Source organism: Rhinolophus sinicus, chromosome X (genome assembly GCF_036562045.2).
Source record: "Rhinolophus sinicus isolate RSC01 chromosome X, ASM3656204v1, whole genome shotgun sequence".
Classification (NCBI taxonomy): domain Eukaryota; kingdom Metazoa; phylum Chordata; class Mammalia; order Chiroptera; family Rhinolophidae; genus Rhinolophus; species Rhinolophus sinicus.
Window position 1 is genome coordinate 18,833,004 of NC_133768.1, and position 22,577 is coordinate 18,855,580.

A 22,577-nucleotide genomic window follows, 5' to 3' on the forward strand; every position below is an offset into this window, starting at 1 on the left:
GAGAATTGTCTTCCCTAAGTGGCTAAGGTATTTCACTAGTTTTCAGTATAGTCACAGATATGTATGACCATCACGCAGTCAATTTTAGAACATTTGAATCACCTCAAAAAGAAACCCTGTATCATTTAGTTATCATCCCTTCCCCCCAGCCGTAAGTAACCACTAATCTACTTTCTGTAGGTTTGCCTATTCTGGACATTTCATATAAATGGGATCATACAATATGTGGTCCTTTGTGACTGGTTTCTTTCACTTAGCATAACGTTTCTGAGGTTCATCCACATTGTAGCATGTGACAGTACTTCATTCCTTTTTATGGGCAAATAATATTCCATTGTCTTCCACAGTCTTCCATTTATGAATATATATCCCTTTTTCTATTGATGGATATTAGCATTGTTTCCACTTTCTGGCTCATCTGAATAGTGCTGCTATGAACATTTGTGTTCAAGTTTTTGAGTGGATGTATGTTTTCATCACATGGCATACATTTTAACCCTTTAAATGAAGAGCTTTCTAAAATGCTCTCTGCCCAACCCGATGTTCACAAACTGAGAAGTCATTTGCTGTTTGTTTCATGGCTCGGCGTCTTCACTGTAGGACAGTAGATATTCTTGCTCTTTCTTTGCTGTCAGCCTGAGGGCGAATATCTCGCAATTCTGGATTGATAACCCTGACTTTTGCAGTCTTCTTCCAGCTAACTTCCTGTTATTTTCTGTGAAACTGGATAACACAATTTGTCAGAATTATATACAAATAAAGCCTTTATAGGTATTTAGCTCAATAAATCTTTGTTAAATAAATGAGCGAATAAATAAATGGCGTGCTAGGTGACCTCTTGGTGCTTATTTCATGGACCAAAGTGCGGGAATGGCAGGAAATTAATTTCAGCGGCTCTGAGGCCTCTTTTGCTTCTGCCAAGGACAGTTGTGTTCCAGGGAGTTGAGGTTGCCAGGAGAGCGGTTTTCAGAAAAGCACAGCATTGCAGTAATCATTGTTTTTCAAAAGGAAGAAGAATTGTAAAAAATTAAAAAGGCAGTTTGGGACTGGGAATCAGAGGCCGGGATTCTGTAGATGGACCAAGAGCTATTGGGGACCTTGGGAAGTCAACCACCTCTCTGGGCCTCTGTTTTCTGGTTTCTGGAAAAATAAGATTGGATTAGTGGTTCTTAACTACTTTTTGGTTTGCAAGCTCCTTTGAAATTTTTATGAAAGAAAGGAACTCTCTCTCCTTAGTAATGCACATCTACACAAAAATCCATGTATGGTTTTCATGGTCTGTCTGTAACCCATCCCCAGATCCCAAACTGAGACCCTAATATCATGCCCCAGATGGTCCCATGGTCACTTCTAACTTCAAGTGATGGAAATTTCAGAAATTATAATGTCTGATTTAGAGAAAATTTGAATGGTGTAGTCATTCCCAGAGCCCTTAAATTGTATGACCTCAGGAAACTATTCAGAAAGCCAGTCCTAAATGTAATGTTTTAAGTTTAAAATGTGAAGTATGTTTTCCTACTGTGAACCCAGTTACAATTGTTGGTTCTTTGAGGTAATTTTTATATAATAAAAAGGAATGTGCAGCACATTTTTAAATGGTAATTCTATAATAAACTAGTTTACCTATTATGCCTAAAACCCCAAATGATTAATTTACTTTTAAGGGGGTATGTTTCAGAACCTAGACAACTGAGTGAGAAATTGTGAAGGTGACTAAATGGCCCTCAGTCCCACAGGATTCTCTGTTCTTTGTCCATTTCTCCCAACCCCTGTCACCATGCCTTCAATTGTCCCCAGTGCTCCAGACTCAACCTTAACCCACCTATGAGCACCCTTCCAGGTGCACAGATCCATACTTCCTTAGATTTTATGGTACCCTCACCATGGGCCTCCAGTTATGGACTCACTGGTTCAGCAAACCAATTGGTTGGGTTAAACCAATCCAGTTTGACCAATGGCACTTACCCAGGCGGTCTTGACTTCAACTCACATGATATGACACCTTCAGGTCTGGGGGCAGAGCTCCTTGAAAGCTAGAGAGAGTCATTTCCAAGAACTTTCAGGAGAATCTGACTTATTTAATCACTGGGAAAAAAGGCAATAGATAAATCTAGCACTTACACTCCCAAAGTCCTACCAATAAATGGAAGTCACGGCTCTTCTCTTTGGACCATGGGAGTGAAGACAAGAAAACAAAGTAAGTGCAGAGAAATAAGTGCCTATGACTGGAGCAGTTCCTCAGTAATAGGCATTAATCAGGGCAACGTTACAATGGAATAATGTGGAATTCAATAGAAATGTGCATTACATCCATTGGGAGCCAGATGACTTCATCTCAGCTAATGTTATTATAATGAATATAAAAGGAATTAATGATTCACCATTTAGTTACTTTCCTCCCTTCCCCCAACACCTTTTCTTTGGCTTTAACAAACTGGTCTGGAGCCAACTGCGACATCAGTTTAGTAATGACTTTAAGCACCATTTACGCTGTTATCATGGCAATTTAAATTGTCACTTTCTATTAAAAGGTCTACCTCAGAATGGTTTTAAGTGAAAGCGTTCCACACTGACAGTGCAATTAAACAAGAAAAAAAAACTCTTTCTTGGGATGTCAGTGCAAATGCATTTTAAATAGTGGTTCAGCAGCGCCTTGCTAATTTAAACTACAGTATTGCTTTCTATTAAAGAATAGAAACTGATTTAGGCTTTTTTTCCTCCCTGTACTGTGTGACAGTTTGAATTGGCACCATGTCCCAGTCAAAGCCCTGATGTGCCAATGGGGTCCCTGAACTTAAAGTGTACCCCTCCCAAGGCAGGCATTAAAGAGAAATAATTTCCCCATGTGATGGGGAAGCATCATCTTTCACAGCATTGGCTTTTTCAATTGCCCCTTTCTGATCCAGTGTACTTTTTTCACTGTGGTCCACTTGCTCATCAGGGAGAGAATTGTGAATTACAGGGCGGGGGCGGTGTGTGTGTGTGTGCGCGCGTGTGCGCGCGCGCGCGCGCCTGGGGAGGACTGCTTTATCAAGACGACAACTTCCTGATTCAAAGATGGGCAGTCAGCTCTAGAGAAAATTTAGTGTGGAAAATAATTCCGAGGACAGGTGTGTGAGTGTTTCTCTCTCTGTCAGGTTTCCGGGTTTAGATCTCAAGGTGGTTTATGCATTTCTCCAACCTCTTCTTCAATTCAGCTGAGGAAAGACACTTCAGGCACATTTGTCTTTGAATACATTTAACGTGTAAATAATAACAGAGCACAAATGTTGAATGTGCCAGTACAAAATAGCACGTTTTCTCTACCTCATTTGTCTTCTGGACTCCTGTAGCCTCAACAGTCCATAATTCCTAGGCATTTGCTTAGATAGATTCCAGCTATCAGAGAGAATAACACAATTACATTCTTAGGTGTAGGTGCCTCAAATTAGAAGTTGAAGAATATTTGAACAGCAGGAGTGCCTGGCATTTTATTTTAATGGTCTTGAAGCGTTTCCAGCCTCTCTGAGTACCTTATATCATGAGCAGTAGTCTTGTTCTGCAGCACATTAGCCTTACCAGAAGTAAACGACGCATAACATTTAAGTTGCTTCTGTTACATTCTCAATTGATATAGTTATTGCTCTGAAGGACACTGCGATAACATCTTGAGAAAAGTGTCCCGATGATGGTTATAGAGATGCAATTTTTTATGTCTATGCAATTACATTTCTAACTTCACCACATTCCACACTTGACTGCCACGGAAAAGAAGATCGATGTAAACCCAGTCCTTACGAGAATAATGCATAAGCTACTGGGATCGAAACTCATTTTTATTTTACAAATTAGGCACACTTTCTTTCAGTTCCATTTTCTTCCTGTTAATGTAACACATTCATATTGAACGCTGGGGCAGCTGGAAAGAGAAGAAATGGCCTCCTGATTTGGGGACTGAGTGGGGGTGGGGAGAAGAGTCACCTTAAAAAGAAGTGTTACTTATTCAAAGGTAGAGGTGGACGGAAGAAGAGACCCAAAGAAATTTAATTTGGAATGCTGCACAGAAAAAAAGTGGCGAAACCATTAAATACCCAGACATAAAGTTGTACACACAAGGGTGGCAGTTTTATAGGCAGTGGAGTTATAAATCTGTCACACTAGTTCTCCTACTTGACTCACCACTTAGGTTGTCATCAACCTGATTCAAAGATCCGTGAGAGCAGGTTCTGGGTCTTATTCCTCTTTGTATTTCAGACAGCCCCTAGCCCTAGGCCAGGAATGGGGCAGTATGCGAGGTCATAATGTCAGCTCTCAGTTGCCTTCTCTTTCTCTGTCAAAATGAGATTCTGCCCCTCCTCTGTGGAAGATGAAGTGGAGTTGGAATATTTAGATATGGGAAATAAGGCTAAATAATAGTCTGAAAAGAATAGATGTCTCAAATTTAGTATCATTTTCTGACAGTGGAGGAATAATTTCATGAAAATTTTTACAACACGGCCTTCAATGGCTTGCCAAAGTTAACCTGTGAAGAGAACACTTATGTGCAAATTTAGGTTTGAGGAAGGAAGGGGAAAAAAAAGTGTGGTTACTCCTGCCAATGATGGCAGAGGGCTAAAAATTGAGCTAAGTCAAGATACAGGGTGACATCCTTGCTGTAGATCAAGGAACTCATTCTATTCCTAATTAGGGAAATGCTGAGCCAAGAACACAGAATTAGATGGCAGTGGATGGCAGTTGTCACCAATCCCCTTGGTCAGCAAAGTCTCCTCCTCTTCCCATGAGGAGTCTGGGGGAGGGTGCTGGAGAGAGTGCCTAAAAGTTTTGTTTTCTAACACATGATTCCTTTAAGCTTTTCAGCAGCATTTATACGATGACATGTACAGGTTCTTTCAGGATCCTGGAAATGTAATTTATTGAAGGTTAGAGGCCTGAACTTATTTAAAATGATGGAGTTTCATTCGCTCATATTCTTTGCACAACTATCACCACAGTCAATTTCATAACATTTTTGTCCCCCTAAAAGGAACACAGTGCCCTTTGGCAGTCGCTCACCAACCCTTCCTCTTTCAGACCTAAGGAATCACTAATCTACTTTCTATGTCTATGGAGTGGCCTATTCTGGACATTTTGTATAAATGGAATGATATAGTACCATGTTTCCCCAAAATAAGACCTAGCTGGACAATCAGCTCTAATGCGTCTTTTGGAGCAAAAATTAATATAAGATCCGGTCTTATTTTACTATAAGACCGGGTATAATATAATAATATAATACAGGATCTTATATAATATATAATGTAAGATCCAGTCTTAAATAAGACCAGGTCTTATACTAATTTTTGCTCCAAAAGATGCATTAGAGCTGATTGTCCGGCTAGGTCTTATTTTCAGAGAAACACAGTACGTGACTTTTCATATCTGGCTTCTTTCACTTAGCACAATGTTTTTGAGATTCATCCACTTAGCAGCATGTATCAGCACTTCATTCCTTTTTATTGCTGAATAATATTCCATTATATGGTTCTACCACATTTTATTTATCCATTCATCATTTGATGAATGTTATAGATTGAATTGTGTCCCCCCAAAATGATATGTTGAAGTCCTAACCACCAGTACCTCCCAATGTGACCTTATTTGAAAATAGGGTTATAGCAGATGTAATTAGTTAAGATGAGGTCATATTGCAGTAGCATGGGCCCTTGATCCAATATGACTGGTGTCCTTATAAGCCAAGGAACACCAAGGCTTTACAGCCACCACCAGAAGTGGGAAGAGGAAAGGAATGATTCTCCCCTAGAGCCTCCAGAAGGAACATGGCCCTGCCAACACCTTGATTTCAGATTTCTAGCCTCCAGACCTGTGAGAGAATACCGTGTTTCCCTGAAAATAAGACCTGGCCAGACAAGCAGCTCTAATGCATCTTTTGGAACAAAAATTAATATAAGGCCAAGTATATTATATATTATATTATACTATACTGTACTATATTATATTATATTATATTATATTATATTATATTATATTATATTATATTATATTATATTATATTATTATAAAGACCCAGTCTTATATTACAGTAAAATAAGACCAGGTCTTATATTAATTTTTGCTCCAAAAGATGCATTAGAGCTGATTGTTCAGCTAGGTCTTATTTTTGGGGAAACACGGTAAATGCCTGTGTTTTAAACCACACAGTTTGTAGTACTTTGTTAGCAGCCTTAGGAAACTAATGCAGTGGGCGTTTGGGTTGCTTCCACTTGAGATTCATTTTAATATTGTGTATGTAGGATGTACGAAATAATGCTTTTAGCCCACTCGAGCTCATTGTCTCAGTTAATCCATACAAGACAGTTGTCAGGCAGGTTTAAACCTTCCCATTTTTTCAGTAAAGAAACGGAGGCTCACAGCAGACAGCAAGGGGCTAAGCCAGCATTTAAACCCAGGTCTTCTGATTCTAGGTTCAGCACTCAATAAACCAGAATGCTGAGTAAGTAATTTACAGCAGGAGATAAGAAAGCTATCCTAGCAATGACAATAACTGGCATTTACTGAATATTTGCTAAGAGCCAGGCACCGTGCTAAGCACTTTTCTCACATGTGGCAGACACCACTACTTGCCTACACAATATCTTCTTCCTTACTAAGAGAAGAGAAACCTACACTATCCAGGGTTGCAATGACACCAGCTTAAAATTACATTTCCCAGCCTTTATTACAGGCAGAGGTGATCAAGGGCCAGAGTTCTAGGCAATAACATTTATGAGGTCAGAAAATTAAGTTAGCGAACTCATCCTAGACGAAGTGCTACATACCTCATTGCTGAATATCACTATAGTCACCTACGAAGTACTCCCCTTTGGAAGCTATGCACTGACACCAGTGCCTAGTCCACCCTTCAAAGCAATTTTAGAACTCTTTTTCTGGAATGGCCATCAGAGCTGTCATCGTATTACCCTTGATGTCCTGAATGTCATCAAAATATCTTTCAATATTTCCTTTATCTTTAGGTAAAGAAAGAAGTCACTGGGGGCCAGATCAGGTGAGCAGGGAGGGTGTTCCAATACACTTATTTGTTTACTGGCTAAAAACTCCCTCACAGACAGTGCCGTGTGAGCTGGTGCAATGTCGTGATGCAAGAGCCATGAATTGTTGGCAAAAAGTTCAGGTCATTTAACTTTTTCACGCAGCCTTTTCAGCACTTCCAAATAGTAAACTTGGTTAAGTGTTTGTCCAGTTGGTACAAATTCATAATGAATAATCCCTCTGATATCAAAAAAGGTGAGCAATAGCATTGCAACAAGTTTGCGAACTTAATTGTCAGACCTCGTATGTAGAAGTCACTGTCGCAGGGACAGTTAGCTGTACCCCCCAAAGATTCATGCTTCTCTTTCATGGCATAGACACATTTCTAGAAGGGATTGTCCATTCAGGGAGTATATTTTCTAGCTCCCCTTACATCTATCCTGACCCAAGTGACTGAAGTCTGGCCAATAAAATGTGAAAAAAATACAGTACCTCGATTCTAGACGTGATCGATAAATCTTCCTACCCAATTCCCTATGCTCTCTCTTCTGTGTGTGTTGGTGCGACATTCATGCCTAGTATAACCCTGGAAGCCCCATATGCTACATTAGCCCTTGCACGACTATACTGAGTAGAGCTGCATCCTATCCTCTCCCCTCAACCCCCACCCTCTGCTATCAATCGACATTGGCAAGAGAGAAATAAACTTCTATTGTGTTAATCCACTGATGAGTGGGGCTTATTTGTTATAGCACTTATCCTGCCCTGACTTAAAGTTTTTAACTGCCCTGTGGAAGTTTTGGTCTCTTGATTGAAGCTTATTCACTGTTAGGCATGATGACGGAGGCCATACTGAGATTATGAGAGAAAGATCATGCAAACTGCAAAGACCTCAGCTCTGAAAACTTCGAGCCCCTTAGTCAAGGCCAAAACTGCCTACCTCTGGGCTTCTTGGTGAGTGAGAAAAACTGATTCCCTTGTCTGCTGAAGCTACTATTCAGTCAGAGATTCTGTTATTTGCAGTCCAGTGCAATCCCTAACTGATACAATCCATTATTTCAAGTAAACCTCACCTATCCCTTCAGAGGCAAGTGCTATTACTATTCCTATTTTATGATAAGAAATTAAGTATTTTGTTGAAGAGCTAGTAAAGAGGCAAAAACCAGGGTTTGAATCATTAGGCCACAAAACCAGAATATTAACTGATATACCATATGGCCTTTAAGGAAACCTTTTTCCTAAATATGTCTATTCTATCTTGCGTGGCATTGTTCCAAAAGAACTTAAAATCCTACACCCAAATTTAACCAGTTATTGTTAATTCAAATGTATCGATAGGTCTGTTTCTACAGATTCAAGCATCAATGTTGGAAGGTAATGCTTCATAAAAAGTGAGCATAAGGATGGAGAAACAGGCTGCTTTATCAGTGCAACATTTAATCAGAAATACATCATCATTTGAACTTGCCATATTAGCAAGGAAGCAAGATTGATCATATAACAAAAGAATCTCTTGGTGGCTGAGTCATTTGGTTTGAAAAAAATGATTCAAAGGCAACAACTTAAAATAATCCATCAAGCTTTCATGTTTCATATGTGCTATTCTTTTCTTAATCCAATTCTCCTCTTAGAAATAATTTGTCATGCTTTGATGCTTAAAATATACTTATTGTTTCCTTGATTTAATTCTCCTCTTTCTGTGACATAGAAGTACTTCTCTTCCCTTCTTCCTCTGCCGTATGGTGCTGGTTCAATGCCTGGAAGCCTCCAGGAATTAAAAAAATCAGCCCAAAGCCTGGATCCTCCAGGCTTTGGGAAGAGCAAGTAGAAAAGATAGCCAGGAGGGGGTGTGGATGAGTGTGTCCCAGTAGATAATTTGAATTCTCTAGCAGATATATTTTGAGGTGTCTACCTAGCCAAAAAGCTAGTGATTCCCCTTGTCACCAGGCATCGCCCCACTAAACTCCCTCGTCCTTGCCCCCATTTTTCATGGTGACACCCTGTGTGTGGGGGGAGTGTTTGTTCAGGAATTCCTGTCTCACTGGCTACAGATAATTGTCTGGGGTTCAACACCTACTCAAGCTCAGGCAATTAGAATCTCTTTCTCAGGAAATTTGGAGGTTCAATTCTGTGAGACTCAAACTCCATCTGGGGTCTAGGACAGCAGATGTGTAAAAGGTTAGAAACTGTGAGTGGCAGGTATGAAGAAAGCTGATCAGCAGAGAAAGAAGAAGGAAAAGCTGCAGAGAAAAGCAGGAGAGAGAGAGGGAGAGAGAGAGAGAGATTCCCCAGCTTCTCAACAATTTGAGATTGCTGAGTTTAGTCCCTTTCTGCATCTCTACTGCTTAGGTTCCATAAGGCAGGCCAGAAGCCTTATAATGGATTCTTGTTTTGGTTAAATTAGCTTAAGTTGGTTTCTGTACTTGTCACCAGAACCCTAATTGATGCACATTACGAGAATGACTTGATTGATAAATGTGTAAATAATAGCTAATGGCCATAGTGCACACATTAAGTTAAAGCTGCCACTTCTTTTCTCCAAAGCTGCAATCAGCCCCTAATCATGCAGAGATGCATGGTCTCAGCTATGTGTTATCTAGTTCATTCCTCCTCCTCCTGTTCCCAGTCATTCATTAAATGATGCCACAAATATTTGGTGTGTTCCCACTATGTGCCTGTTACGCTAGTAGGGGTTGGGGGTACAAGTGTGAATGAGGGCAAGTCCTTTTCCTCATGGAGCTTCAGTTCTAGTCGGGAGAGAGAGAAGACAAACAAACAGGTAAATTAAATAATTACCAGAAAGGAAATAAATAAGATGCTATGACAGATAAAATCAGAGGCGGCCTTTTGGCAGAAAGACACTTAAATGGAGACTGGCAGGGTAGGGTAAGGGAGCCAGCCAGGCAAGGCAGCAGAGAAAGGTCCTTAGGGCAGAAACTGTCATGCTCCAGTAATGAGTAGAAACCAGTGTGACTGGACCCTGATAAGGGAGGGGACAAAGGCAGGGGTCATGGCTGACACACAGCGGCAGCCAGATCCTGCAGGCCATGGTGGAATCTGGATTTTAGTTCACTTGAAATGAGCAGCTACTGAAAGTCTTTCAGCAGGAAAGTGGTTTACAAACCACCACATGAAAAGATTACTCTGGCTGCTGGGTGCAGAATGGCCTGAATGGGGCCAAAGCAGGAGAGCGAGCCTAACTCAGTTGGGAGGCAATTGCAGTATCAAGGTGGGAGGTGAGGATAGCTTGGAGCATATTTTGGAGGTTGAACTTATTGAATGTGAGGAAGAGTGCAATGGACTAGATGTGAGGGATGAGGGAAAAATCAAGGTGGAGTCTAAGTTATTGGCTTAGTAAGAGGATAGATTTGGCAGCCATTTCCTGAAATGGAGGATATTGGACAAAGACCAGTTTGGCAAATTGAAATATTAAGAATTTCCTTGTAGGGCTCACATTTTGGTGACATCCTCCTGCGGGAAGATGAGGAGGGAAAAAGAAAACCATAGTTCGCTCAAATGGGATGATGTGTGTATTCTAGAAGCCAGTTTTCTGTCTCTAAAAGATGATGTAGGCTGAAAATTAGGTTTGCATTTTCTTGGGGGGGGGGCGAGACAGAGGGAGGGAGGGAGGGAGGGAGGGAGGGAAGGAAGGAGGGAGAGAGAGAGAGAGAGAGAACACAGGAGTGAGTGTGAAGGTTGCCAAAGATTATTTGTCATGGGCTGAGTTATCTCTCATAGAAGAACAAATTCTACTTAAAAGAGGCAAATAGAAAACGAGCTGACTTATTGCAATCTGCACAATCACAATGTGTGTACCCATATGCAACGTACAGGTTTTCAAAGGTTGTTTGCAGCTGTGATTTTCAGAAAGCAGTGGCTCTAATCCTAGCTGCACATTAGCATCTCCTGGAGAGCACTTTCAAAAGACCAATGTCCAGATTTCACTCAAGACCAATCAATCTAAATCTTCGGGATAGGGTCCAGTTACCAGTATTTTTTTTTTCCTCCAAAGCTCTCCTCAGGTTTTTCCAATGTACTAAACCTTTAGTAAAAAGCAATTTAAACATGGCTCATGACATTTAAAAATGGCCATTTTGGTAAGCTGTTAGCTTTCAAACAATGATTCTAAACTAAGCAATATCTTGTACCTAGATGAGGCACAATTGGTCTTGATTTTCCTGAGTGCTTTTTCATATCACAAGGTATTGTGTTCACCATTCAACAGCAGTTTTTCAGAAGGAAGTCATCCTAAAGTAAAAACCCACCAGTCAATTCATGTCCAAACTACCAGTTGACCGACGACTTTAATGTACTACTTTTCAGCTGATTGATTTTACTAGAGACGAAACCACCACTAACCACGAAACATTTACAAGCTTTCCTCACCACTGTGTAAAATGGAAGCTTCTGGTCGGCCTCAGTTTGGAACACTCAGAGGCTTGCAGAGCAAGCTGTTTTCATGGTCAATTGTTTCACACAGCTTGGCTTAGGTCAGGTCCACGTTCATGGGAACCCTGCCACTGCTGAACTATGAAATTTCCTGATTAAGGAAAGGAGAGGAAATAAGTCATTAACTAGCACCTACGCACAGCAGACCATCTTGGGGAGTTCTTTTTTTCTTTCTTCAGGAGAATTAAAAACAGAAGATGCTGCTGTTACAATTGCCTGAAATAAGATGACAAAACCAAGGATGAACATTTAACAGCTGTTTTGGAACCGGTTCTTGAAATAAACAAAAAGCTGCCTATGGTTTCGCCACAGTTAAAAAGCACAGATTCTCTGTGATTCATACGTGGTGTATAGCATGCAAGCTGAGCCAAAGAAACGATGCCAAGAAAAGACAATGACAAAGGGAGAGGCTTAATCATCACGACAGTTGCAATTATAATTAAATGTAAACTTGAGAAGAGGATTGCTTCATTCTGGTAAGAAGGCCAAGGTTTGGGGTTCGTCTACAGCAAGTGGACCAAAGGCTGTTGTTAAATTTCTCTCCCTGCTTAAAGAACTTCCAACTTTAACTTATTATTAATATTTATAAAGTACAAGAAAAGAAAATATTATTTTAACTGGTGTAAGAATTCCTTTTAGAAAGTCCCAGTTCTTTAGAAGTTTCCGGCCATGGTTTCTTTTTTCTTCCTTCCATCTTTCTGTCCTTCCTTTCGCTCTCTCTCTCTCTCTCTCTCTCCCCCCTCCCCCTCTCCCTCCCTCCCTCCCTCCCCCTCCTTCTTTCTCCCTCCCCCTCCCCCTCTCCCTCTCTCCCCCTCCCCCTCTGCCCCTTTCCCCCTCCCCTCCCCCCGCCTCTCCCAATCTCTCCCAGTTCTGCCTGCCTGCCTTAAAATTTTAAAATAAGCCTGTTTAGAAGCTGAGATATCAAGCGGCAGAAGTGTGAGCAGAACTGCCTGGCATGAGACAGGAAAGGAATTTATGTTTTGAACCAAAGAGGGGCGGGGGAAGACAAAAATAATACAAGAAGAAAGCGGAGTGGGCAAGGTGGCTGAAGACTGAGGGATGTACTGTGTAACCCCCAAATCTTTAGTAAAGTTCTAAATTCACAAAAAGCTTGTGGTGGGAGGTGGTTGGAGATCTCGCGCAGCATCTGGTAAAGGGTCTGACCTTTGGCAAGGAAAGGAATCAAGAACACACACAAGAGCTACAAATTAGGACCATGAAGTAGACAGCTGAAAATCTGCAGAAACTATGGGGAGGGCTGTGGACTCTCATCATGAAACTTGGGGTTTCAGCCAAGTTTACCTTAATCTCCCAAGGCCAGACAGGCTTCATCTGGGATGTATTTGCAAGAACAGCGAGAAGGTTTTCATTTAAGCTACGTGGCTATGAAGCCGAGTGATTTTTTTCATTGAGTTCTGTGCACTGTATTTTTCAAGTCATACGTGGAATGATTGTCAAGTCTCTATGGGGTCTGTGAATCCCTACTGCACACTTCCCAATTCTGACTGCAGCAGGTGTTAATCCAACAGGGTAGCCAATGTTCATCATCTGGCCAACCATCAGTCCTTCCACCTATTAACTCAATGTGCATATTGAGCACTCTATGTTTAAGGCACTGTACTAGGTACTTGAGGATAAACAAACGTGAACATGACATAGATCCTGATCTGAAGGAACTTAGTCCAGCAATGACAACTGTAGTGGATTGAATTGTGTCCCCCATTCCATTAGGGTGTGCCTTAAATCCAATGACAGTGTCCTTATGAGAGACAAAAAAGGGGACAACATGGAGAAAAGACAGCCATGTGAAGACAGAGGTACAGAGAGATTAGACTCCTTGGCTACAAGCCAAGGAATGCCAAGGGTTGTCAGCAGCCATCAGAGGTTAGGAGAGAGGCATGGAATGGATTCTTCCTCAGAGTCTTTAGAGGGAACCAGCCCTTCTGACACCTTGATTTTGGACCTCTGGCCTCCAGAATTATAGGAGAATAAATTTCTGTTGTTTTAAGCCACTCAGTTTGTGGTTACTTGTTACAGCAGCCTTGGGAAACTAATACAGCAAATTGTACTGAAATAGTTAGGTACCATTATCAAAAGACCAGAAAATAACAAGTGTTGGCGAGGATGCAGAGAAGTTGGAAACTCTTGCACCCTTGGTGGGATTGTAAAATGGTGTAGCCATTATGGAAGACAGTATGGAGAGTCCTCAAAAAATTAAAAGTAGGACTACCATGTGATCCAGCAATCCCACTTCTAGGTGTGTAACCAAAAGAATTCAAAGCAGGGTCTTGAAGAGATTTGCACATCCACGTTCATCACAGCGTTATTTACAATAGCAAAGAGGTGGAAGTAATCCACCCAAATGTCCATTGGCAGAGGAATGGATAAAGAAAATGTAGTAAATACATATAATGGAATATTATGCAGCCATAAAAAGGAAAGGCTGACTTATGCTACAACATGGGTGAACCTCAAGGACATCGTACTACGTGAAAGAAGCCAGTCATAAGAAGACAAATACTGTACGATTGTACTTGTATGAAGTATCTAGAGTAGTCAAAATCATAGAAACAATGTTTTTGGAGGAATTGGTGTTTAACTATGTAAAGTTTGTTTTTCAAGATGAAAAAGTTCTGGAGCTCTGTTGCACAATATTGTCAATATACTTAACACCGTTGAACTGTACACTTAAAATGGTTATGACAGTACATTTAACGTTACGTGTGTTTTATTATTTTTTTACCACATACAGACAAATAGCTGAGTGCCAGGCAGAAAGGGGTCAATGCCACAATAAAAGTGTAGTAAGGTGCTTTGAAAATTTGGATGGAGAAGAGCTAACTTAAAGTTGGTGGGAGTGCAGGAGAGGAAGCAGTTCAAAGGTTTTGTAGCAGTGGCAACATATGTGATGGATCGTCAGGAAAGCAAATAGGATTTTGACATTCAGGGATGGTGATAGGCATGGAATAGGGAAAAGCACCTACATGCAAATGACCAAGCTGAGTACCTGAAACAAGCATGGTGCCAGGACCGCTGCTAGCCGCTATGGTGCTTTGCATAGAGTGGAAAAACACGCTGCTTTCTCCTGAGTGCGTGACTTGGTGACCAGAGTGTGACTGGGTATCGGCTGGGGATCCTTTTGCAGTTCACATCTACAGAATAGGCTGTGCTAGATCTACACACTAAGATAAGAAACTCAGTTTGGGAGGGAAGATGATGAGCTCAGTTTGGGGCATAGTGAGTTCCCTGTGACAGCAGAACATCTGGACAGAAATAGGAAACAGAAGACTGAAAATGTGGGACCAGTGTTTGGAAGAAAGTTTCGGATTGGAAGTTTAGGATTAGATTAACACCACGTTCATGGTGTTAAAACTTTCCTATAATAAATTGGTCACAAGATACCACTTAACTCCACATGTACTTCTTATGGAACACTGGTGTCGTGACCAAGGAGGCAGACAGTGCCCTCTGGTGGAAATATGAAAACACTCCTTATCTATACCACTTACCATCACTACATAATTTTGAGCAAATGCAATTCAAGAACATTCTGTTTGAATAGGTATCTGATCCTTGCTTCCTGGAGTGCTGCATGGATCTGTTTAGCCCTGGCTGTGCCAGACATTAGGGCTCCACTCTCCTCCCTGAAACTATTCCTGTTGAGTATCTGGGTCATGTACAAGAAATCACGTACACTGTTCACACTTTATTCTACACTGAGGTGCTGAGGGTGGCTGGACCACGCAGAAATCCTAAGAAACCCCGTTACTCTGTCCCTTGTAGCCTAGAGAACAGCCAAGCTTGGGGAGGCAGTGTCCTCACTCCTTTTCCCCTGGGTCTCACGCAGTCCCCCAAGGAAGAGCGCCCCTCCCAAGAAGCCCATCCTGTGGGAAGAGGAGGACAGAATCCACTCAGGGGAGGAGGAGGAAGAGAGGAACTTTGATCCTTCCACTCCCTCATCAAATGCTCTTCCACATTCTATTCCTCACTGCCCTGGGCTAACAGGTGAGTGAGGGCGCCCATTGTGTCAATTTGCCCTGAATCCTGCCAGAGACTCTCCCTGAACCTGAGGGCAGCTAATAACAGCAGAGGGCTTGAAGACTGTAGGGTGCAAACTGCTTTACATTTAATGTCTAACTTGATCCCCATAAACCATTCTACGACTTAAGTATTACTTCTCCCCACTGTATAGCTGAGGAAGCTGAAGTTTAAAGAGTTTATATACTTTTCAAAAGTCACACCACTAGTAAGAAATGGACCTAAGCAGAACTTTTTTTTCGTAATTCAGATATAATTCACACCCCATAAAATTCAGTGGTTTTTACTATGTTTACAAAGTTGTGCAACCATCATCATTATCTAATTCCAAAACATTTTTATCACCCTACAATGGAATTCTGTACTCATTAGCTGTCACTCCCCGTTTCACCCTTTGCCCAGATCCTGGCAACCACCGATCTTTCTGTCTTTGCCTATTCTGGACATTTTATGCAAATGGAATCATACAATAGATAGATGGTCCTTTCACTTAGCATAGTATTTTCTGGGGTCATCCATGTTGTAGCATGAATGAGTACCTCGCCCTTTTCTATGATTGATAGAATAATATTCCATTGTGTGGCTGGACCACATTTTGTTTATCCATTCATCAGTTGATAGATATTTGAGTTGTTTTCCCTTTTGGCTATTATGAATAGTGCTGTTATGAACATTCACATGTGAATTTTTTTGTGAACATAGGCTTTCAATTCTCTTGGGTATAAACCTAGCAGTGGGATTGCTGGGTCCTACAGGAACTCTATGTTTAACTTTTTGAGGGCCTGCCAGGCTGTTTTCCAAAGCAGGTGCACCATTTTATATTCCCACCAGCAATGTGTCAATGTGCCAACTTCTCCACATTCTCACAAGCAAAACTGATTTTCAAACTCATTTTCTTCCTCCCTCCCTTTCCCCCTTACATATATATTTATTGTTTACTGTGTACCAGGAACCAGCACTGGGGATTCAAAGATAAATATGCCACGGCTTCCATATTCTAGGAGTCCTCAGCCCAGGTGAGACACACCATATTTAACATTTATCTTTGCACAGATATCCCTGCCTTGTGCACTTTGCACGAATGTCACAGCCTCAGGTGTCACTTCTTACAAAATATAAAGATGAACTGTAAAAGTCATGCTAATAGTTAAAATTTTTTATTTACGTAGAATGACATTAAATAGCAAATAAAAAATGCCATGACAAGTCGAGAGAGAGAGACTAGAAGAAAGGAAAAAGCTGTATATTTTAGTAGCTGACATGGCTTTCACTTGCTGCATTTTGAGCAAGGGGTCCTTCATTTTCATTTTGCACTGGGCCCCGCAAACCCAGGCTCGGCATTTGGCTGAGTACTACAGCAGAGGGCACTACAAAATTACGTGGCAAAGGGTGTGAATATGTGGAGAGGTGAAGAATTGGGCCTTCTGTTTGATTTACCACACCATGCATCCGATAGCCTGGGAAACGTTTTATTGTGTGAGGACAGGAGAAAGGGGAGACTCTCGAAATGCTCAGATCTTTAAAATTTCTTCTCGAGTGATAAAGGATGACATTGGATTCAGTAGGAGTCATTGACTATATGTAGATTCTGTTTTAAATTTATAAATGAGATATGATTTGCAGCCGATTGCTAGCGTGTTTCCCTGAAAATAAGACCTAGCTGGACAATCAGTTCTAATGTGTCTTTTGGAGCAAAAATTAATATAAGACCCAGTATTATATTATATTATATTATATTATATTATATTATATTATATTATATTATACCCGGTCTTATAGTAAAATAACACTGGGTCTTACATTAATTTTTGCTCCAAAAGACACATTAGAGCTGATTGTCCAGCTAGGTCTTATTTTCAGGGAAACACGGCTAGTCGATCTCTCAACTTCAAACACAGGAAAGTCTTAGCTGGTCTTGCTCACTGCGGATGTCCTTGAGAGGGTAGTTTTGCTAAGGAGACCATCAATTACCCTGATTGGATAGCCCCTGGAGGGGAGGCTAGATAGAAGCGATGGTAGACAAAAGCAGCCCGGGAATATCTGACTTCTTTCCTGTCCGACCACTGGATGTTCTCTTCTTTACCTAAAATTTCTTTGCTATTCTTTGTGTTTCTTGATCTGATTTCTATCATTTTTGTTATAAATGGACTCATAAGTTTGGTGGGAGTTGTAGACACATGCCCAAGGTCACTTAACTAGTAACCAGGAGACCCAAGGCTAGGATCCAGATCTCTATGGCTTTCCTTTTATTTGGAAAGAGAGTTGCACTCTATTTTTATAGACTATTAAGGCATTTTTGTAAATACAATTTTGGGGCAACATATTTTTTGTTATTTGGTCTTTTTTTTTTACTTTAATTACTGAGATATAAACCTCCATCTGGCCCCCAAAACTTTAGTTTGCAGAAAAACATTATCATGGATCACTTTTAAGACTTCGAAAAAGTTTTTCAAGTTGGCAATTCTATTAACCATTAGATAAGAAATTAGAGTAACAAACCCACTGTCTGCTTAATTCAGCTCTTCAGAAGAATTTTACTTAGGAATATGTGTTTCCATCCCAGAAATGATTAGTGGAGGGTTAACTTACAAGAAGAGGGAGAATTGCTCGCTTCGGCAGCACATATACAAGAAGAGGGAGAATTAACATTTTAAATGAAATGGTATGTAATAAGAGAGTTTCAAGTGGAAGAAAATTGCCTACAAATAGAATAGGATTTTGAACAAGAGACAAACTGGTTCAGCTATTTATGTACATTACCGTGTTTCCCCGAAAATAAGACCTAATCAGAAAATAAGCCCTAACATGATTTTTCAGGATGACATCCCCTGAACATAAGCCCTAATGCGTCTTTTAGAGCAAAATTAATATAATACCCGGTCTTATTTTCGGGAAAACACGGTACCAGTTTCAGTCATTACATTCTGGGCTCCTTTTCAGTTCTGGCCAGTCTTTCTTAACTTGCTGAATGCTTAAGCTTGACTATTCAGAGTTTTACTGTGGGAGTTGTATTGCTAAAAGTAGAAGTACATTGTCCAGTTGGAGCTCCCTGAGAAGGTGTACAGCCAATTCGATGGCATAGGAGCAGGATAAAGCTAGTCTATTTTCCTTCTTGTTATTCCTCTTCTCGTTACTGAGCCCAAAGTGGGTCTGGTCATTGGAGAAAGGCACTTGCTGAGGACCTTTACCCACAAGGACAGAAAGAACCCTCCCTCTGTGGCCAGGGAGAGCCAGGCAGAACTCTGGTTGGTTGCTTATAGAAGCTCTAACAGACCAGGAATGTCTAGGTAAAGCCACATCAGGTGTAAGGTTTTCCAACTTCTTTGGGACTTGATTCTACTAATGTGGTGGTCACAGAAGTCATTGGAAACTCTCAGGGTTCAAACATTTTTTTCATTTACCCATTCATCGCTCACATGTTGAGGACATGTTTAACATCTGCCAGGCAGGGGACACCTATGGGGGCTGATCAGTCATTCTGGCAAATCCACATGAGAATGGCTGATGGGTCTCATTTGGACCCTTCTGAGGTGGATCTTCTGCAGGGCCTCAGGTGGATCCCTGAGCAGTTGAGCCACCCTTGTTAAAAGGGTGAACAACTTTCTACAGTGAATTACCTGTGCACAAGCTGTGGCCTTGGGATCTGCATCTGAAAGGAAGTGAAGCTAAGACCCCACATTTACATCTGTTCAGAGAAACGGGATGAGAACATAATGAAATACAGGTGCTATCAACCAACGCTGGCAGACACAAAGCAGAAACAGCCCACCCCAAACCTATGGCAATAGGCTCCCAGGACCTCCTGGTGCATCTGTGAACAACCAAAATTATTCTCTTGATGACTGATCCAGTGGTTCAAGGGCAGAATGCCCTGACTGCTGTGGACCTGGACCCCACAGATTAACATCCTGCGGGCTGACCTTGTCAGGAGGGACTCAGGAAGTAAAAAACAGCCCTGCAGGCAGCTAGGTCATGATGTTCCCAGCTGAAGATAAATTGCACTCATGGAAAATAAATAATGTCCAGAGAAGGCCAGTCCATGACTATGTTTGGAACTAGACAGAAGCAAGGCCACTTCTCAACAAGGAAAATGATTAACAGTCCCCCACCTTTGACTAACAAGACTCACTGCTGCTCCTTTACCAATCACAATTCTAGTCCCTTCTTAATTTTCCCATCCTCTCTCTCTCTCAAAAAAAAAAAAAAAAAAAGCCCAATTATTGTATTGCTGCTGCCTCTTGACAACATAGAATTCAGAACATGTCTCTGCCTCCTAAAACTCTCCTTAGAATCCCTCAACACCTGTCTAAACCTTGTAATTACCCCCCTCTCTGGTCCTTCTTACTGAAGTGCCCCAGGTTCCTCTGGAGTGAATTCTTGCTAGCTGCAACAAGTGCAAAGAAGCTAATTTGGTTTGACTACAGGTGTGTCCCTGGTGGTCTTCCATTGGTTGGCGTCAGCAGTGGCCTCTTTGCTTGCTACCAGCTGATTAGCATCAGAAAAGATGCTAAGGGGGACAGCCAGTTGGCTCAGTTGGTTAGATGGCAGTACTCATAGCACCAATGTCACCGGTTTGATTCCAACATGGGCCAGTGAGCTGCGCCCTCCACAACTAGATTGAAGACAACCACTGGACTTGGAGCTGATGGGTCCTGGAAAAACACACGGTTCCCCGATATTCCCCAATAAAATTTATATAAAAAAAGAAAAGACGCTAAGGAAAAGAAAACAAATGTCACTATTTTCAAATGTCTGCCATTTCTTCTTCTCTCCTCTTCTTCCCATGTAAATCCTGTCTTTGCCTTTGTTAGATGGAATTGATCTGTTAGTGGCTTCTTTGGTACACATGCAAAATAGCATGCTAATAGCTGCCTATATATGTCTCTGAGTCAGTCTGCACTGTGGTAGATGGTTACTGAAGATGTGTAAGTAACAGTCGGGGTCCCCACTGTGGCTCCGCATAGTTGATACCTTAAGTTCAGTATCAGACATCTCTCTCTTTAAAATGTCTCTCCACTATGTCTTCCAACTTGGGTTCCAGCTTTCCAACAAGTTACTTAATTTTCTTTTTTTGTGTGTGCAAAAAATAAGCAAATTAACTTTATTAAGTTACCACTTCTGTCCTTACATTGATTTGTTTACAAAAATATCAGTTTGAAATACATTATTAAAAATGAGTACACACAATAAATAGAAAATAGGGATGCGTGGTGCTGGAGGCATATTAACCAACTTAACTTCATCTGTTGCCCATTGTTGTAGACACAATTTGACGCACAATCAGCATTATTGAAAGAACAAAGTACCTGGGAGAAGGTTGCAAACTATGAGAACAGTAGCTTAAAGCTCTGGACCACTCACCAAAAAAAAAAAAAAAGAACAAGAATTCACTGTTTATCAGGAAGCTAACCTCACTATAGCATTGAATTACCTACCACTTCCCATAAGAACAATTTTAAAAATTAGAAAAGTGCCAGGGAACCTTCATTAATAGAATTTTTAAGTCAAAGCTTTTACTGTAAGTATCTGATGATTACTCAAATATCCTAACCCATGAGGCCAGCCTATGACAATAAGTTATAAATAGTCTGAATTTAATAACTTAAACGTGATATGGTTAACATAATATATACTGGGTGAGTATCTCAACTAACCTCTTTTAGGTAATGGAACTAAAAGGTTTAAATTTACAGTTTCAGTTTCTGCTCAGAAGAGTGATGTCGGTATTCTAGCAATAGCGATGACGTCCCATTATTGTAAATATGCTACTGTACACATTAGTTTGAATTATGCTTGATTGAATTCTATGTACACGTGGTTCCATATTCCAAGTGCAAATTTTCAATGGTGTAGGTTTATCATCAAAGCTGGGTTGAACAAGTGCTTTCTGACCTCTGCAAACAAATGATAAAAGCATGTTCTAAAAGTGAATAAACTAAAATTACAAGTAGGTGACCAGTTCCAGTTCTTTTTTCTCTTTACGTGTGATGAACTTCATGAAGCATTAATTCCCGAGGTATACTGGTTTCTGGACCATACAGCTTACATGCTCTTCTTTCAAAGGCAGCTACCATCTGCTTCACAACTTCATCGAAAAATAATGTGGCAAGCTGAGAGTGTGGAAGTGAGCGAAATTCAAAGGAAATTGCAAAATCCAAGGTACAAGTTCTTGGGTAGCCAGGAAGACCTTGGCTAAAATGCCAAACAGTCTCCAAATGATTGAAAAGCTTCCAATCGGTACAGGATGCCTTTACCAAGTGTGGTTTCACCAAGATTACTACTGATGTATAGCGCTCCAACACAGGTGGAAACCCAATTTCTAATCGTGTCTTGCAGTATCCAGATCTCTTTGATATTATATCTGATTTTTTGCACCACAGAACAAAATGCTTGTAATCCTCCATTCCTGATACGACATCATACATTTCCTGCATAGAGTATCCAATAATTTTCCTCTCTGAATATTCTTTTGCTTATTAATGGTGCAGCTACTTTGAAGAAAGTTCTTGCATATATCTCCTTAGGCAACACTGAAGTATTTGGTGGAAGAGTTCTGCTCATCAGTATACCACAGGAAGCTAAATATCTGACATTCCGCGCAGGCCCCTGTGCCAGATTGGGGGCTCCAGCTGCTGTCGTTGACTTTGGACGACAACCCGAGACCGAGACCATCTTTCTCAGGGCCCTCTGACCAGTCCGAGCTGCCATGATCGTCTCACTGAAGCCGGTCACCAACTCCAGGACCAAGCCCACAGCACTGCCCTACTTAATTCTTTCTCTTCTCTGCAGCCCACCAGAAAACAAACAAAAAATCTCCAAACACCCAAACTCCAAAATGACATCAAAAAAGCCTCCCACTTTGTTAGGCAGAGCAATTTATCTCACTTAAGCCTCTACTTGAACACTGAGCAACTTTGCAGACCTAAAAACTCATTAATGAATGAGAAATGGAAACTAACCTGAATATCCAATAATAGAAAGTTTCTATGAAGATAAAATGCCTGTAGGATGAGGCCTAAAATCAGCACTATGTATTAAAATTGAAAACAAATTAACAAAAAAAACTATGGCCAGTGATTCTAATA

At 40.9% G+C, this 22,577-nt stretch overlaps 1 pseudogene; it reads right to left on the minus strand.

Annotated features, from left to right (window-relative positions):
* Positions 1-20,926: 20,926 nt before the first annotated feature.
* LOC109435733 (coenzyme Q-binding protein COQ10 homolog B, mitochondrial) lies at positions 20,927-22,235 on the minus strand (annotated as a pseudogene).
* Positions 22,236-22,577: the final 342 nt, after the last annotated feature.